A 17,930-nucleotide genomic window follows, 5' to 3' on the forward strand; every position below is an offset into this window, starting at 1 on the left:
AGCAGCTTAATCTTACATTAAAACAAGGACAGAACATACATCTTCAACCATAGCAGCAATCTAACTTATGTGATGCAGACATGTATAGTTCTGACTTCCAGCACTTTGCAATGATCAGCCTGTGGTGCTGTAGGCATAGTGACACTAGTGTTGATCAGAGAAATAGGGAAGGCATGCTCATTTATCAATCCCGCATAATACTTGTTGACCTAAACAGGGATTTGTCTTTGCCTGTTCATTTAGTTATGGTCCTTTCCCAAAAACTAATCTGTAATTCAGGGAAAGGTGATTAAGTGAAGCCACCAACAACACCAAGCCTACTGCAAGGAAGGACTGGTGCTTGCTCAAAAGAATGGACATGCAGGAAAGGAGGGGAATAATATAGAGGGTCTTTACCCTACTTCCCAGCCCTTTGCTTAATGGCATTTGGCTGTTACTCCCAGGACTTGAATAATAATTGTGGAGATTAGTGGAAACAGAATGAAGAAGGTAGCTGTCCTACGAATACAGACACTCATCTCACTGGGTGGCTGCCATTTTCTCCATCAGGAAATTATCCTGTTGGCACTTCTGAAGAGCAAACTGTGTGGAAATGAATATGTGCATGGAAAGTCATTGCACACAAACAGCTCACTACAGGGGAATGACTCCTTTTCATTTCCAATAGTCACCACAGTATGTGCTGTTTGTATGGTATGAGCCTTAGTTACAAATAACAAGTGCACATTTCATTGTTATTGCTTGAGACACCCTGATGTTTGGAGAGTCCAGCTATGATGATTTGGCAAATTCTACTCTTCAGCTATCCAGTTTTTCATCAACCAAATGAGTATATAAAACCATTTCCTCATGCTTAACATAGCCAGCCATTTATGTATCAATATAGCTTTTTGCTAGAATATTTATAGTCTCTTTGCTACCCTGGCTTGCTAAGGGAATGTATTAGCTTCACTGCAACAAGTGAGGAGGGGCAAATATTTTGAGGGTTCCAATTGGCTGATGAGTAGCCAATGTTTTCTATTTCTCACTCAGAAATCTATCAATAACCAATCAAGGTCATATAATTACATCTCTCTGAGAAGGGAAAGAATGAAAGAAACTTCACATACCATTGTTCTGTATTGGTTATCAGGAAAAAAACGATCATTTTGTAAGGCATAAAGCATTGCACAAGACTGTCTAAATCATGAGACAGAGATGAAGCAGATTAGGGTTATGTAATCAAAGTAGAACACCAAAGTTGCTAGGACACTTTATTGCTAATAAAAACTACAAATGATGAAGGATTCATATTGTGAGTGTAAATGAATTATTCAGTGTAAAATTTAAAGCATTTAGATTATTTTAGCATTTTGTATGTGAGGATGTCCTTAAATTCTAGCTGAGCTACTTTGGCTTTCCACAGGTTTCCAGATCAAATTCAAGGTGCTTGTTCTTACACAAAAATCCTGAAATGTCTTGCCAGTAATTTCTTCTGCTATAAGGGCTGTCCTGAAAAGAGTGAGTTCTTTTTGCAGTGATGCCAGCTTCATAAAAAAAAAAATTCCTCCTGTCTTTTAAAGAATTAACAAATAATATCTCTGCTATAGTTTGACTGTTTCATCTAAGCTGGCTAGCATTTATATAAATTATATATTTACACAAATTATTTTCTTTAATAAAATAGAACAAATCAGCTACAAGCCACTGGGTCTGGCCAAGTACATTAGGAAATAAACCTTCCCCAAGGAAAATTAAACTTTTATGACATTCCTTAAAATAATCCCATCGATTTGCCAAGCAAAATGTCTATGCTGAGTTTGCGTAGGCAAATCCATTCAGAGCAGAAGCAAGTTGTACAAATTGAGAATCTTTCCAAGCAGATTTTTTTTCTGGAGTGCATACAGTTCATACCACCCTTTTCTTACTAACTTCTAGTATCCAGCTAAAAAGCTAATGGAAATGAGAACTGTCAACCAAATGTTTCAGAATATTCCTTTTTATTTCAATGTTCTTTTGATCTTGTGATAGCCGTATCATAATCAAAGCCTATCCTGGAGAGATAAGAATATCTTCATTTGCCTTGCTCTGTAGCAATGCCAATTAAGTTGGGAGAGCTTTTTAGATTCAGATTATTTACTGTTTTTTCCTATGTACATCCTCTCTTTATTATTGGCATTTAAGGTGGCATTCATCAGCAACATTCATTTTAACCTCCTAACAATAACCTGGGAAGGAACATTGGGGATGGGTGGCACAAGCACTGGTTCAAAATAGTTTATGTATTTATTTTATATCCTATCTAGAAACTACCTATCTCCCTCATAGAGCAATTCTATAATGTTTTCCAAATATAATGTTCCTCTTGTAAACTAATGCCTTGCTTCTAAACTCAATTTTCTTGTAGAATTGATTCCATGTAATATGTCCCAAAGTTCAGAACTGAAGAAGCTTCTTGGATGAGAAGTGAAATGTCTTCAAAGAAAAACAAAGGCCAATTGCTTTTTGAAAAAGCACCTTTGGCATACCCATGACCTAGATAACTGAGAATCTTCATAGACATTCATAAAATATGCTTTAATTAAATAGTACTGAATCACTGGATAGAATATGGATTAAGACCTTCTTATTCTCTATATCTTTGACACAAGTTACCTCACAGGTTTAAGAAGATAAATAAGGTAATACTCTGACAATTTTGCCTAAGAATAGAGGTTTAAAACTAACAACATGTAATAGCAGACCCATGTCTATAAACATGTTGGTCTTATAATACAGGAGTTTCATATAAAAGGCAATAACTTCATTCTCAGAAAAGTGTGAAAGAAAATTTAGAAGGATTTCCCCTCATGAACCCCATGGACTCTTATACTCTAAATGACTAGCTAGCTCAGAAACATGGCTCAGAATACAAAAATCCAAATAATTCTCTGATTGAACATCATTCCCCTTACCTTACCCAGTATTGTTTGCTCTGATGGGGCATAGCTCTTGAGTCTGGATATGAATTTGGAGCATTTCCCAACCCTACCTGTATATGCCAGACATTGAAAATGGGATTTTTGCATGCAAAAATGTGCTATACATATGAGCATCTGTCTCTTTTGGCTTCAGCATCTGTCTACTGCCTGATTTGCAACCAAAGATCCAGTTGTACATATGATTGGAGAAGACGACTCTCATTGGCCTTTAGCAATAAGATTGCTGTCTGGCTAGGGCAATCCCTGGTTTTCCATGCGCTGATGAAGTACATTTCATGGGCAGTAACCTTGGACAAATTGGTTAGTTCTCCATATTGGGCCAGAGCTCATAGTAATAAAAAACTGGTAATTTTGCTTTCTCTATTGGTAATATTCTGGATTCTAGCCAAATGTTTAAGCCTTGACTATTTGTTTTCATACTTCCTCTGCTTGCCAGTGTTTATATGAGTCATAATCTTTCTTTTGCCGTTAAAACAAAATAATTTGGAGTTTAAAACATCAAAAGAACAGGCTAAGTAGGAACCAAACATTCAAAACAGCCAAAGTAAAGGCTTACAATCCACATCAATATTAATAATCCATTTCTATTTGAAGAAAAACATCCACCCCAAAGTTTAGCTGGTGAATTTATGGATTATCCCCTGTTGTACTCCCCATTTCATGCCACCTCATGGTGGATATCAGAGTACTGAGGGCCACATGGAGTTCACAATAAGCAGCAGGTATACAGCTCTGTTTTCAAATGCAGAAAAAGAGACAATGCTAAAAGACCACCTCTCCCCCTAGACCAAAAAGTTTTAAAAGCCAAGCAGGAAAGTGCCTGCCTTGGGCAAGTACGATTATACTATTAACCAGTCCAAATTATGTGTGGGCTGGGTTAAGAAAGAAGCCTTAACTGCAACATCCTGCAACATCCTTTGTTCTTCAGTGAAGGCTTACTCACAGATAGGGTGTGCCTGCCTAGATGAAAGCTTTTGGGACCAACCAGTCTGTTAATTTCTGCAATACTGCAATACACCAGGGGAGAACCCCCTCTTTGTTAATACTTGCCCCTTAATAGCTAATTTTATGGTTCCAGATGCCTAAATCCAGATTTCAAAAACAATAGCATGATTATGCATTTATGGGGTTCATTTACAATTCTTGGCCAGAGGACACAAAAACAGGATGAAAAGCTGTAAGAGTTGTAAGCTGTCTCTTCCCCATCCAGTTTCCTATTATAAAGGAGAATCAGCACTGCCCAGTCTTCTAGCTATTTCCCTTGAGAACATAATTTTCCAAAGGAATTTCCTGCTCTTTGGAGCTGCAAATATAAAATGCATAACTGGGAGGGTAAGAATCCTGAAAAAAGGGCCCTCCCCCATTTAAAACACGTCCAGTTTACAGGTTTCAACAGCCATGAACCATCTCCATTTGTATCTCTGAAGGCTGAAGTTTATACTTATGTATTTCAGACTGGGCAGTGCTGACCAAGGCTTTCGGCCTCCTAAAAGAAAGCTGACTGACATATCATAAAGAGCACATATCACCTAGAATATATAAGTCTCCTGTATTTATCTAAACTGAAGCAGTTCATGCACATGATTTTTAATGATCTGCCTAGAGCCTTGTAAAGGAGTTCTACACATTTTCTATCTTGCAGTAACTTGGAATAAGACACCTTTTCTTTGACAACTTGTATGACCAGGTTGAGATGGATTAGAAAGCTGCATCTACTCCATTAACCAATAGTCTATCATGGCCACTTTTGATAATGTCGCCATCCATCTTATTCTCATGCCTGATTTTTGTACTAGTGATATCTTTGTTACTTAGTTACTTAGTTTTCTGGTTTACGAGAGAATATAGTAAAAATGATCGAACATTTCAAAGCATTATCAGTTTAACTTGTGTACTTCAACTTTGTTTATGAAGTTGAACCTCTAATTCAGTCCAGCTATTTCCCCGGGAGGTGAATGCCTGCATGAGTTCTCATAATTGCTTATATCCTTCTCACATTTCAATCTCATTTATTATCTTGCCTTCCCCCAATTTTTTTTTTTGTGTGAGGGAAATGTGCCCACACTTCCCTTCAGCAACATTTCTTAATTTCTCACAAAATCACATGAGTTAGATTCAATTCCACTTGGAAAAGCAAGGCACAAAGTACATATGTTGCAGGAAAACAATTCTTTTGGAAAGCACTTGACCTCAAGCTATCAAGAATAGATCTGCTGTCCCTTAAGAGTTGAAATGTTACAAGATATATCTCATGTGTCTTTCTTTGATGTGATTGTCTTCCACTGAAATGGATAAAGGTCCAGTGAAAGTAATGTCCAGGCTCCTGAGCAAATCTGAGGACTTGTGGAATAATTCTGCAGAATGTCATCTTTCCCAACCCTCCAGTCATCACAGGAACAAGTAATGAGAGATCATTTGGCTCAAAGAAATGCTAAACCAGTAATGTGCTTTGGAAAGGCATGTTCCTAAATTCAGCATATACAGTATATCTAAAATTCAATCAATCATTCAATAAACCTGCACAGTTATGTTAACAGTGAGATGAGTAGCATATAAATTTAATAAAGAAATAAAGATTAATCTGTCACTGGAAAAAATTGCATTTATTGATCGGGATGCATGTTCAAGTTAGACATATTTAGGACTGTGCTATAGGGAAATCTAATGTGCTCAAACTTACATTGGGGACCAATTTGCTTTTATTTATTTAAGGATAACAAATACAACAAGCAGTGGGACTTGCTTCCAAGTAAATACATTAATATTGCTAAGCAGCAGAACAGTTCTGCACATACTTACTCAGAAGTAAATAATTCTAAATTAAGAGAGTTTCCAGGTAAAGTATTCATTGCAGTTAGTTAAATCCTTTAAGACTCACCTTTAGGTTTAGAAAAAAATGGGGAGGGAATTGAAAACTAAGATCCTAGTTTATGAGTATTTAAATGTTTGTTTGGTTCCTTCCTTCTGAACTTCAGTTTCTTATTACAAAGGAAAACTAGTTTAAGAAATGAAAAGCCTGGGTATTCTTTTGCTTGGAGAGAAAGCAAACATCACAAGATATTTTTTTCCAAATATCATTGTTTCATAAGAAGCAAAATCACTGGCTATTCAAGAGAACTCTGAAACTCTTTCTTCTTTCAAACAAGATACATAGCTTTGATAAAAACAACTTTAAATTTCATGCAAATAGAATTAATCAGTACCACTTAGACATTCCATTCTTAAGAATGTAGAACATATAGACCTGGAGTCTAGCTCTCTTTCTTCCATCTATTAAAGCTATTATTTTGAATCAGTTTGATCAATGATGCAGCTTTTGAAAACAAACCTTGCTTTTCTGTGGGGTTCATAAGCAGGAGACTGACATGCACAGGAAAACAAAACAAGGGGGAGGGGGGAAATCCTTAAATCCCATGGAAACAGTTTCAGCTTTTTAATCACAAACTTCACATGCAAGTCTTTCTGGTGGTCAGAAGTTTTATGAGTCAAAAAATCAGATATGAAACCCTGCAAAACAACAAGAGGATAAGTAGAGAGGGAAACATCCCATTTGACTGGTGGTGAAAGAAAAAACAGTCCCTGCTAGATGAGGTTATTCCCAAAGAAGACACTTGATCCAGGCTTACCTGTTGACACCTGTCTTCCTCCTGCCTGCTTTTGTGTGCTTTAACTTCCGGACTCTTTGTCCCCCACTTTTCTCCTCCTCCTCCTTCTTCCCTCTCCTCACTCTGATCCAGTCCTAATACAAATGTGAGCCTCTTCCAAGCTGTGTGTGTTTTCTCTGGTTTTGTTCCTCAGAGATTCTTTTAGAGAGGGCGGGTGGGAGCGAGGGAAGGAGGAGAAAATCATAACAATAACGTCTTTCTTTGGCAGCCAAACTCCTCAGCGTTTAAACTACATGCGTGTCCTGCTTGCCGGTGGAGAGAATCATGTGGAAAAACATTTCCTTCTCCTCAGGCAAGAGGGCTCCCCACCCGCATTAAGCAAATCACATGTGCCTATGCACATCTGTACATACATACCCACACTTTATATATTTACCTTGCACTTTGCATTTATTATTAGCAGGGTAACCTCTCCCGACTTTACAGTAAAACAATACATGGTACAAAATAGACAGAAGGAAATATGAACCTCACTTACTTGGCAGGATTTGTGGGTTTGGGCATGAATGGTAGCAGTTAGCAAGGATATTATTTTTCTAAATGCAATTTCTTTTATTATCCTGTTCTTCTTTTATGCTATGATTATTAATATTGATAGTGCCAACTCACTAATTAAAAGTCACTTGTATCTCCCCCCCAATTTGACAGTTTAAGAATAAAAGGGTACTCTACAGTGTAAGTATAGTGTAAAGCATAATGCAATGTATGTATCACTTTTCTTTAAAGCTCTTTAAACTAGAATAAGTGAAAGTTCCTCATCAAATTACTCCTTTCTGTTCAAGATCTTGAATTCAAATCAATACCTGTTATGATCAAAGTAGAAGCCAGCCCAGAGAAAGAAAACACAATGATGGACAGAGGTAATTTGCATCATTTCATTGTAACTTTATCCCATGTTTGTATTCTTGAAAGTAAGTTCCATTTAGTTTAGTCCAAGGCATGTTTATGTGGGAGTGCATGTATTGACATCAAAGAGCCTAAATTCTGCCTAAACACATTTAGGATTGCACAGTAAACTAAGATAAAAGTTAACAAGAAACTAATTGTAATCCTATGTTAAATACTAGGTCTTAATATATGCCATATCACAGTCCTATACAATTAATAATATGTTAAACTATTTAATTACTACTTGTTTGTTAACCAAGATATTTTCAACAAGGTATTTTTATTGTATAGTAGTCTTATATTTCATTCAGTCATTTATTTCATCCAACTGAAAAAGAAATGGCAGCTTGGGATATGTGTATGTGCCTGAAACGCAAATGATCCAATGATTTTTTTTTCTTTCCCAAAAGTCTCTTGCAGTTTTGCAAAGATTTCAGATTAATATCAGACCTGTGAAAATAGTTGCTTCAGCCTGATAGGCTTCAAAGAGTTGTATCTAAATCTGTACAATTTAAGGTAATTTAAGATGAATTATGAAATACCTAGCTATAAGATTTAATTATACACTACAGTATTTAATTTTCTTGGTCTATCCTTTAAAAAAAGACTCAGACTCAGCTGAAAAATGTATTGGTCTTTTTTGTCATTTTCAAAGTGCACTGTTTCACTGGAGGAAGAAGAGGAAGAAGAAGAAGGAAGAAGAAGAAGGAAGAAGAAAGGAGAAGGAGAAGAAGACATAAAGCAGAAAAGCTAGGAAATTAGTCTCAGGATTTCTATTCTGCTCCCCAGCTGTTATGGTGTTCTTTTTTGTGCTTAAATGCCCTCGGAGAACATGGCCTGACTGGTGGTGCAGAGCAACTGATTTCATGTGAGGTGGCAGCTGTTTCAATGAGACACTTCTCTTTTTCCTTGCCCCTAATGAGTTTTTGGCACATTGTTTTGAAGAAATTGCACAACATTCCTGTGGTAATGTTTCAGCAGCTTTATGTACATTGACTTTGATGATTTTTTTCTCACCCTGACAGGATTTCTTTTCCTTGGCGTCCTTTGCTTTCTCATTTGAGGTTGATGTCCTTTTTCAGCACCCTACTGAGGCCAGCCATGACAATCTTCAGGATACATTTCTTTGTCAGCTAACCAACTACTTGGTCCAGCAAGGCTCAGTTCAAAATACTTCTGTAAGTTCTTTGGTTTTCTAAATACAGAACTGGTCAGCTCAGAGCAATGTGTCTTTCCTATTTTTTTTTTAATCCTTTCGATATTAGATACATAGAACAAAATGCACCAAGTCTTGGAACAAGCTCCCATCAGAAAAGAAAATACAGCATGTTGCAGATGCACATGAGTTGTTTCTCATGTAGCTTTTCAAAACGTTCTCCTTAAAAACAACAAAGCATATAAGACAACAAACAAACACTTATTGTTCTATAACTTCTATAAAAATGCACAAGCAAGGCCTATGTCCTCTGCCCAGAGGAAATCCAACTGATTTCTTTTCTCAGAAATCACTTATGTTTATCAGTATTCTTTCAAAGACAGTTGAAAAATCATGGAAAATCATCTATAAATATTTCAGTTATCTGTCTCCAAAATCTTAAGCCAATTCTCTTTTCCAGTCCTCCAGCTTCTTCAATGGTAGCAAGAGCAGCAAAGAGGCCATAATTCACTGCTCCTTGCATCCATGAAAAAGTGCCCTACTGAACTTTTAATTCCTTCCATCCTTTTGGAGAAAACCAAACCACAAGATCTACGGATGGTTCATTATGAGAAATTTTCTCAGTTTCTAGGAACAAGATGCTCACATTTGCTTGACTGAAGTTCAGTTGACATAGCAAGCACCTCTTTGTCTGTGGTGATCTGGAATCAACTTTAACTTGTGGGACCCTGAGGAAATGGACAGTTTTTTTCTATGTTATTGGATTCCTATTGGTATTGTCTGCTGGTGAAAGCTTCCAGGGAGGTGACAGGAGGCTTGGATTCAGTTTGTAGCTCATACATTCTCGAATGGGAGTTGCTTGCCTCCTATTCTGAAAGAGGCAGTGGTGTGTCCTTCCTCAAGAACTTACTGCTCAATCAAGCTATTTTAGACAACTATAATATCATCTCCAATATATTGTTTTTAAGGCAGGTTGTTGAGAAGGTGTTGGGCCTGTAGTTATAAAAAGTCTATATGGAGCATATTGTCTGGACCTTTATCAGTAAGTATTTGGGCCTGGAGAAAGGATAAAAAATGCATCTTTGGTAGTATTGGCATAGTGTAAGTTCAACACTCCATGCTCTACTGGTTGTTGCAGTGGGTTTTGATACCCTCTGGCCTGATATGCAGTCTGCGATGGGCACAAAGTTCTGCAATGAGTCCTTTCTCCTAAATGGTTGACTCAGTTTGTGTGTGGAGCATTAATCCCTCAAGTAGCATAAGTGGAATATTACAATACTTAAACCTTTCCATAAGTTGTTTTATATCTACATGAAACTTCTAGCAGATGGCATGTGACAGCACAGGATCATCAATATATGAATGATATTTAGATACATATCTTCTGGGCCATATAAAGGATGTAATGGGGGTCTTGTTTCAGAATGTGTAGTCTGCTAAGATCTACCGTAGATAGGGAAAAACTATCTCAGGCTAAATTCTAATGAGTAAGCGTGACTATAGATACAAAGATGGACTGATGTCAGAAACAGTCCATCTAGATGTGGTTGTGTACCTTTAAATAGAACTCACTTGTAGTGCCTGAAGGATCAAACTCATTTTTTCCTGATTTATTTCCAGGCCAGAAATTCCAATAAAACAAACCAGACTTTCAGTGAAGGTCAAATAAAATATATTTATTCAACCCAAAGCTGTCAAATAACTTTGCATGAGTGACCACAATGGGCTGCTTCTCTATCCTCCTTTTTATAGGTTTTAGTTTAAATTTAACCAATCATTATCAATGGAATGGAATTTATTAGCTTATTACAAACAAATGTGTTCTTATCTTAGACTTAAAGCAGATGCCTCCTTATTTATAATTAAAACAAATGTCTTCTTTTCTTGAAATTAAACAGATGTCTGGTTAAATGGATGATTTAACTTTATCATATATAATGTTTGTGTGTGTGTGTGTGTGTGTGTGTGTGTGAAACAAATATATAACAAAGAAATATATATGCACACACAGACACAAGATATATGGCTTCCTTTACATGGGTTTTGCTATGTGATGTATTATTTATTTGTTTATTTATTTATACTGTCAGAAGCCAGGCCAAGAAATATATATGCACACACAGACACAAGATATATGGCTTCCTTTACATGGGTTTTGCTATGTGATGTATTATTTATTTGTTTATTTATTTATACTGTCAGAAGCCAGGCATTACCACTGCTTATCCAATCTTTCATGATTCTTAATTTAAACAAATTGTAAACATATAAGGGACATATTCCAATATTAGGCTAAGATGTCTCCATGAATAAAGACCAAGAACAAAAAAGACCATGTTCAGGAAGACTTTTGACATCATATATGCCAGTTCCATTAGGAGGCTCTGGACATGGTCATAGAAGGTTGCTATGGTTGATGGTATCGAAAGAAAATTAAGGCAAGGATGGACATCCCCCATCCTGACCATCGCAGAAATCATCCAAAAGTGTGACCAATGCAGTTGCCATTCCATGCTCAGGTCTGAATCTTGACTGAAAGGATCCAGATGTCTTGTTGGTGAAAGTTTTTCTCTCAGCATTTCACTGTTGCCTGGGCAGGAAATTCTAGGAGAGATTATGTGTGCATTCATCTCTTGGTATTTTCAAAATCTTCCATGCAGTGCAGTGGTAGGATTCAAACTTTTTTACTGCTGGTTCTGTGGGCATGGCAGGGGAAGGAAACTGTAAAATTTTCAATCAGAGGTGGTATTTGCCGGTTCTCTGAACTACTCAAACTTTCCGCTACTGGTTCTCCAAAACTGGTTAGAACCTGCTGAATACCACCTCTGATGCAGTGAGGGGTTTCAATAGAACAATGTTTCAGCTATTTGGCAGATCAAAAGCAAGTTCATTTTTTCAAGTTCAAAATTTCATTTTTCAGATCTTCTTCTCAACATTCAGAATTTGAAGTGACAGGAATGAAAAGATTGAGCTGAGTTGTTTCCCTCCCCATGCCCTGAAGAAAATTCTGAGAAAATGCTGAAGCAGGATTCCTTGAGGATAAAGAGGTCCACTCCAGGTTTTTTTTAACCAAGCCACTACCTCTCAAATCATAGCTTGCAGTAGCACAGCAACTTCCAATTGAGTTGCAAGCTGAGAATCAACACAGCAATTAGTTTCAATTGTTTCTCTTTTCCTGAATGCTTCAAAATAACAACAAACAGTTTGAATACCCAGTTCAAAACCTATTGAATTTTCTGTGACTTGGGCCTTGCAAACTTAATTAGTGCGTTTTCATTTATATACCTAGTGGACTAAAAATATCAAATGAGCAATAACAAAAATGGATCTATATATAAAATATATCTAGAAAATCCACAATATAGTATATAACAAGGAATTAAACATCTTTAACAATTATTCTTACAGTGAAACTTTATCGCACACATAAATAGTTTTGTTTGCAACTGTGCTTGGACTTGTCCTTGACTAGGATGTTCTTTTTCCCATAGTTTGTTCATCTGGACTGCCCAGAGCATGGGTGTCAAACTCGATCGCATCATGAGCCAGATTGTGATGTATTGAGATGTTTTTTGTCTTAGCGGAGCCAGGGTGGGCGTGGCCAGATGTGACATATCTGGCCCACAGGCTACCAGTTTGACAGGCCTGACCTACAGCTTTCTTATCATCAATTCTGCTGTTTTATAATCAAGACATTCTAAATTTAGATGATTGCTAAAAAAATTGTTCTGTAAAAATCCAATGGCTGCCTGTAGAACTATGATCTTTGATACAGAAAAGGATATTGCAAGTTATCAGTCACGGATGTATTTTCTATCAGAAACACAAAGTTATTCCAGTATCAATACATCATTTCACAAAAAATAAATTCCTGTTTAAAATGGTATGTTCCTTCTTGGAACAAAATGCATTTAGCTAATTCACAGCTTTCTCTCAATCAGTTGCTGGATGATGGACCATGAATGGAGAAACTGTCAAAAATCTCTCAAAAAGATTACCACAATCACATCTCATGTCTTTGTTTTAATCTGTTATATTTTACTTTTTATGTGTTGTTAGCTGTCTAGGTCGATACAGATGGCCTTATACATTCTTTAAATAAACAAACAATTCTGCAAATGCACTCGACTTGATTGACAAAGAAAAAATATGTGTGAGAGGCATATAGCAGCTTCTATATTTTGGGAACAGATTCAAAAGCAGATAATGTTTGGCCACACATAATAAAATGTAAGTCATTGTTAGCTAGATTAAAATTCTTATCTGTCATTAGGTTTATTATATTCATTGATATATATTGATAAAAGAAGATGGAAAACAATTTGCATTGCCAATACAGAGTTTGAGAGGTATTAAAATTATGACAAGGCAGTATCTGGAGAGGTGTTTTAAATGGAGATGTTTAGAATGCCAATGGCATTTAATTTTCAAAATAAGATGATGAAGAATGGCAAAAAGATGAGTATTGATATATTAATCTGTTACAGAAAGGGGGAATTCAGTTCTGTGATGTTTACAATTACTTTGTAGTTGTTTCTTCATAGACAACAATGACTGCTCCAACTTCAATAGCATTCTTATTATGAATTGAAAAGTCTAATGAGATACTGTACAACCTGATAAAGAAGAACTAATTGAATGGTTTTCAAGGCAAATTTTTGGGATTGGCTAAACTGTGACTAGAAATCACAGCATTGCTTAATAACTTAAAACACTTAAACAGTATAAAACTCAGCCACAAAAGCATAAAAATCCCCGTATCAGTAAATGGCAGTACAATATAGAAGATACAAGCTTTAAATTTAAAAAATCGTTGCTTTTCTTCATTTATGTAGAAAAGTTTGAAGGAATGCAAACCCAGAAAAATAATTTAAAATCTTAATGACAAAATCAAATGTATAACGACTCAACAATATATTTATAGTTTTTTATCATTAAGATATCAAAGAATGCTAATTGTATGACAGAGATAGAAGCCTGACTTTCTTTGTTATCTGCTATCTTTGATCACTCAACCTCCACAAAAATGCACTGTTGCAAGATCATAAAATGCAAGTTTGAACACAATCTGCAGTTATGTCTAATAATGACTAAAAAGAGAATGTAGATGAACGTATTACTTCTGTCAGCTTTCTCAATCCTACTGTCATTCTTGTTGTCTTCTGCACATGGAAGAAGATTGCCCACACCAAGAAGCTTTCTATATTCATTGAGATTTTCCCCATTATTTTAAGATTGAAAAATAAAAGTTCTGTGTTATGGTGGAGAAGACATTGCTGCTGCCAATAGATACAATACTGTTGTGACAAGAATGACAAAAAAAATGCAACTTAAATTGCGCTCTGCCTTCATTCCTGTCTTCATATGCTTGTAAATATTTACAAGGATTCCAATTACACTAATTACACTGATGGGGTAAATAAATGACTTTCTCTGATGGATGCAAAATGGTAATTTGGCTTGGAAATGAGTTGGTACACAGCAGTACAAATTTGCCCTGGGAAGCAAAGAAATAAATTGGGCCTAAGGCACCCAGCTTTAGAAATTAAAGTAGAGAGGAAAGAGATCTCGAACATAAAGTTAAACAGTGGGAAATAGGATGAGAATGAAAATGAATGGATACTTCTTAGAAGGAGTGAGGCCTGTAAGGAAATCACATAATTGGAGGCTTTTTGAAGAGGGAGGGAGGGCATAAGTTCCAGGAGTGTCAAACTGGTGGCCTGCAGGCTGGATGCGTCACATACAGGCCACGTCCAACCCAGCTACAAGAAGGAAAAAAAGTCATGATATATCACATGACAGCAACATGATGCGGCACGTTTGACACCAATGGCATAACCAATAAGAAATGAAACTTAAGAGTTTGCAGAAAGGTATAAAAGATATGGACTTGTGATACAAGAACAGACCTAGCAAAAGAAATGCTAACTGATCTAGAAACTGACTGATGCAGATGGGCTTCCGAAAGAACAAGCCTAGAGGTGGTGAAGAAGGGGGAGACTGCCTGCAGGGTTGAGGAGAGCCGCATCTCTCCTCCCCAGCTGGCCATTATTCCCTTTCCCGAAGGCGGTTGTAGCGGTGGTCAGAAATGGCCACCACAAAGAAGAACCTGACTGGAAAAGAATGTACAGGAGGAAGATAAGAAGAGAAAGTTTTGGTTGACTGGGTCAAACAGCAAAAGCAACAAATAAGGTACCCTGGAATTGAAACTATTAAAAAAAAACAATAACATTGTTCCCTAAGAAGATTTTTAAGCTGTGAAGGAGAGAGAGAAGGGAAAATATTTGGGTTTTTTTTTCTCCTTTTCCTATACTGACAGCTAAGAGACTTAAGCAAGAAATTGGAAAAAAATCCACTTTGACATTAATAGGCATTTAATGCTGAAAATAAAAAGTCAAAGGGATAATAAAGATTTCTGGATAATCAAAAGCTTTTGAAAACAGGAAAGGAGAGAAAAAGAATAAAAGGGCAGGATCTGGAAGGGAGGAGACCACCTGGAATTAAAAAGAACTTACAGCAAAATCTCAACAAGACTTCCAAAAGATACATTTTAACTGAAACATCGCTACAAAAACCCTAAGAAGAGAAAGTGGAAAAAGAAATAAGAAGAAACAGCTTGGGACTATTTGGATTACTTGATGATCTCTGGATTTTTGGTTATTCTATTTGAAAGACTAAAATCAATCGGGTGGTTGTTTAAAACTGTTTAAAATGGCTCCACTTTTAGAAGAACTGAAAATGGAACTTAAAAAGTACAAAGAAGATGCACAAGAAGGGAGAGGTTCTTTTGGCTTCGTATTTCAGTTTTTAGAAATGGAGATTTGGAATTATGAGAAACAAGAAGAAATCCCTGCAGAACAAGAAGATTGTGACAAAGAAGAACCCATCTTTAATGAACAAGTAGTCTTAGATGGGGTGGGGGGGAGGAAAGGGGGGAAAGAGAATGGAAAGTTTAAGATTGGGAAAAACAACTCCCAAAAAAAAAATAGAGTGAAAAATAAGTATAAAATCAGAAAGCAACAGAAGAGGGAAATGCAGAAGAGAGAATTAGAACTAGAGAGACAAGGGGTTAAAAGGGGGAGGGAGAAGATGAGAGGGAAGAAAGAAAGGAAAAGAAGTTATAAAGGACAGAAGCAAAATATAGAGAAACAGGGCCTATTTAGAGATAATGGGTGAAAACTTAATGGAAAAAGGGATTCTGCAAAGGTACATAAGATAGTATGGTTATATTAGAAGCAGAAATAATTTTAGAAAATATGAAACAATGTATAATTAAAATGTCTGATAAAATAGCTATCGTAATTCAGTGGAATGCTTGTCAATAAATAAATGTAACAAAAGGTATATTTAATGATTTATAAAACATATGTGAAGAGAAATAAGGGAAAAATTAATTATGGAGATTATATGTATTTTTAAGGGAGTATGATATTTAATTGAAAAGAAGTGTTAAAGATGTTAAGATTTTAATGATTATTAATGATAGAACTGAACTGGAATGGAATGAGGGTTTATAATTACATATTTTTACAATCTTTTTTTTTTAAGAACATAGTGTGTATTATAAGAATGTACCAAGCAGAATTCGATTGGAAGTTATGCATTATGTATTATATTGAAGGTCATAACCTTAAGGTATATATTGAAGTTTAAATAAGAGTTGAATGGATGTAATTAAAAGATATAAAGGTGTCATACTCCAATTAATAACTACAGGAGAAAACTTGTTTAATGAGAAAAGATAATATGAAATTGAAACAGAACAGACAAAAGTATAAATATAATGATTTGAATTGAGATGAGATAATCAACATAAAATTGAGAAAATTAAAAGAGGAGAAAAACTATATAGAAAATGTAGAATAGTATAAGATATGGAATAGAACACAAAAAGGAGCATGAAATTGAGTTTTGTGTCTGTATAAAGAAGTTCAGCCAGGGACCACGCTATTTAAAAAAAAGATGTTTTACTTATATTTTGTATGTGTGAAAACCCAAATAAAACTTTATTAAAAAGAAAAAAGAAATTGGAACTTTGGTTGACTTTCTTTTGTCTTCTACATCATTTCTGATGGTTCCTAAACAGCTGTGTTCTCTTGGTTCTTGAAATAATGTTACAGATGCAAAGATTTGTTTAATCAAATAACTGGTTAGTCTCTGGATTCCTTCATGGATCTGATCTATGAAGTGGAGACATTCCCATTTGTACATATGCATGCACACAAACATACACACAAATGGAAAGTATCAAGTTGTTGGTGCTCAGTATTTCCAATGAGTCATCATACACATAAACTGCTATGAGACTTTCTGAAAGTTACTCTGCTCCATTTGTTGATATAGCATCTGCCTAAATGGCCAAGAAAGCCTGGGCAAGAACGGAGAACTAAATAATGGTTATGTTCTTGCAGTTTTTAATCTTGCTTTCTCAAGGCCCTCAGAGGAATAAAGCTTCTGCAGAAAGACTTTTTGTTGGGAGAACAAATCTCAAACACAGGAATACTGCCACTTATAACAGGTACATATCCTTTGACTGAGTCAGCAAAACTGATAAATGGATTAATACCTGTGATGTCACCCATAGGCATCAAAAATGTCTTCCCTGCCTTCTCATATCAACAAATTAAATCCTCTGCTTTTGGAACCTGGAAGTTTATCCTTGCAAAGGCTAATACTAATCTTCTTAACATTTAAAGCAAATCACATTTCAAAGCAAAGCAAATTGTTTCAAGACATATTTAGTCCTTTTAATTACACAGAGCCTTTGAACTGCGTGGGAATGAAACAGGCAGCACTAAAATGCAGACTCTCATTCAATTGGATTGGCAGTACTGTAATGACTTGGAACTGCAAGGGAAGGAAGTCTGATATCAAATGGAAAAGTTCTTCCCATTAAAATGGACAGTTCATATTAAAATTCAACATGCTTTAATTCATTAGCTATCACTCCTAAATTTGAAAACCAGAGAGTAGAGAAGCTGGCATAAGAACAGAGGCATACTATCCTCTCTTGTATTTAGTAAACTTTTTTTTCTGACTGTGATGAGATCTATAATGCTGCATATGATTTAAAGTATTATGTTTATTTTCTTCCAGCTTCCCTTCTTAACATAGTACCAAACCTAACTGCAGAAAGGCTTTATTTAAAATAAAATAACTAACAGGTGCATTTACTATTCATTTTGTTTATTTTATTTACCATCCACTTCCTGAGTTCTAATAATAAATAATAACTCTGAGCATCAAAGTTATTAGTGATAG

The 17,930-nt window shown here is 35.8% G+C and overlaps 1 protein-coding gene across 8 annotated transcripts in view; it reads right to left on the bottom strand.

Moving 5' to 3' along the window:
* The window catches only part of PRELP (proline and arginine rich end leucine rich repeat protein), a 37,231-nt gene extending 30,475 nt beyond the window's left edge, over positions 1-6,756 (bottom strand). For 5 of the 8 annotated variants that reach the window (XM_026676867.2, XM_087959756.1, XM_026676868.2 and 2 more), the window contains exon 1: positions 6,587-6,756. The gene's annotated coding sequence lies outside the window, so the exon portion shown is untranslated. Of the gene's footprint in view, positions 1-6,288; positions 6,468-6,586 lie in introns of all 8 variants that reach the window. The other 3 variants (XM_087959750.1, XM_087959755.1, XM_087959754.1) reach the window with 1 other exon arrangement.
* Positions 6,757-17,930: the final 11,174 nt, after the last annotated feature.

This window comes from Notechis scutatus, chromosome 3 (genome assembly GCF_049901735.1).
Source record: "Notechis scutatus isolate UNSWTSFEM ecotype Mainland chromosome 3, rNotScu1.2, whole genome shotgun sequence".
Classification (NCBI taxonomy): Eukaryota; Metazoa; Chordata; class Lepidosauria; order Squamata; family Elapidae; genus Notechis; species Notechis scutatus.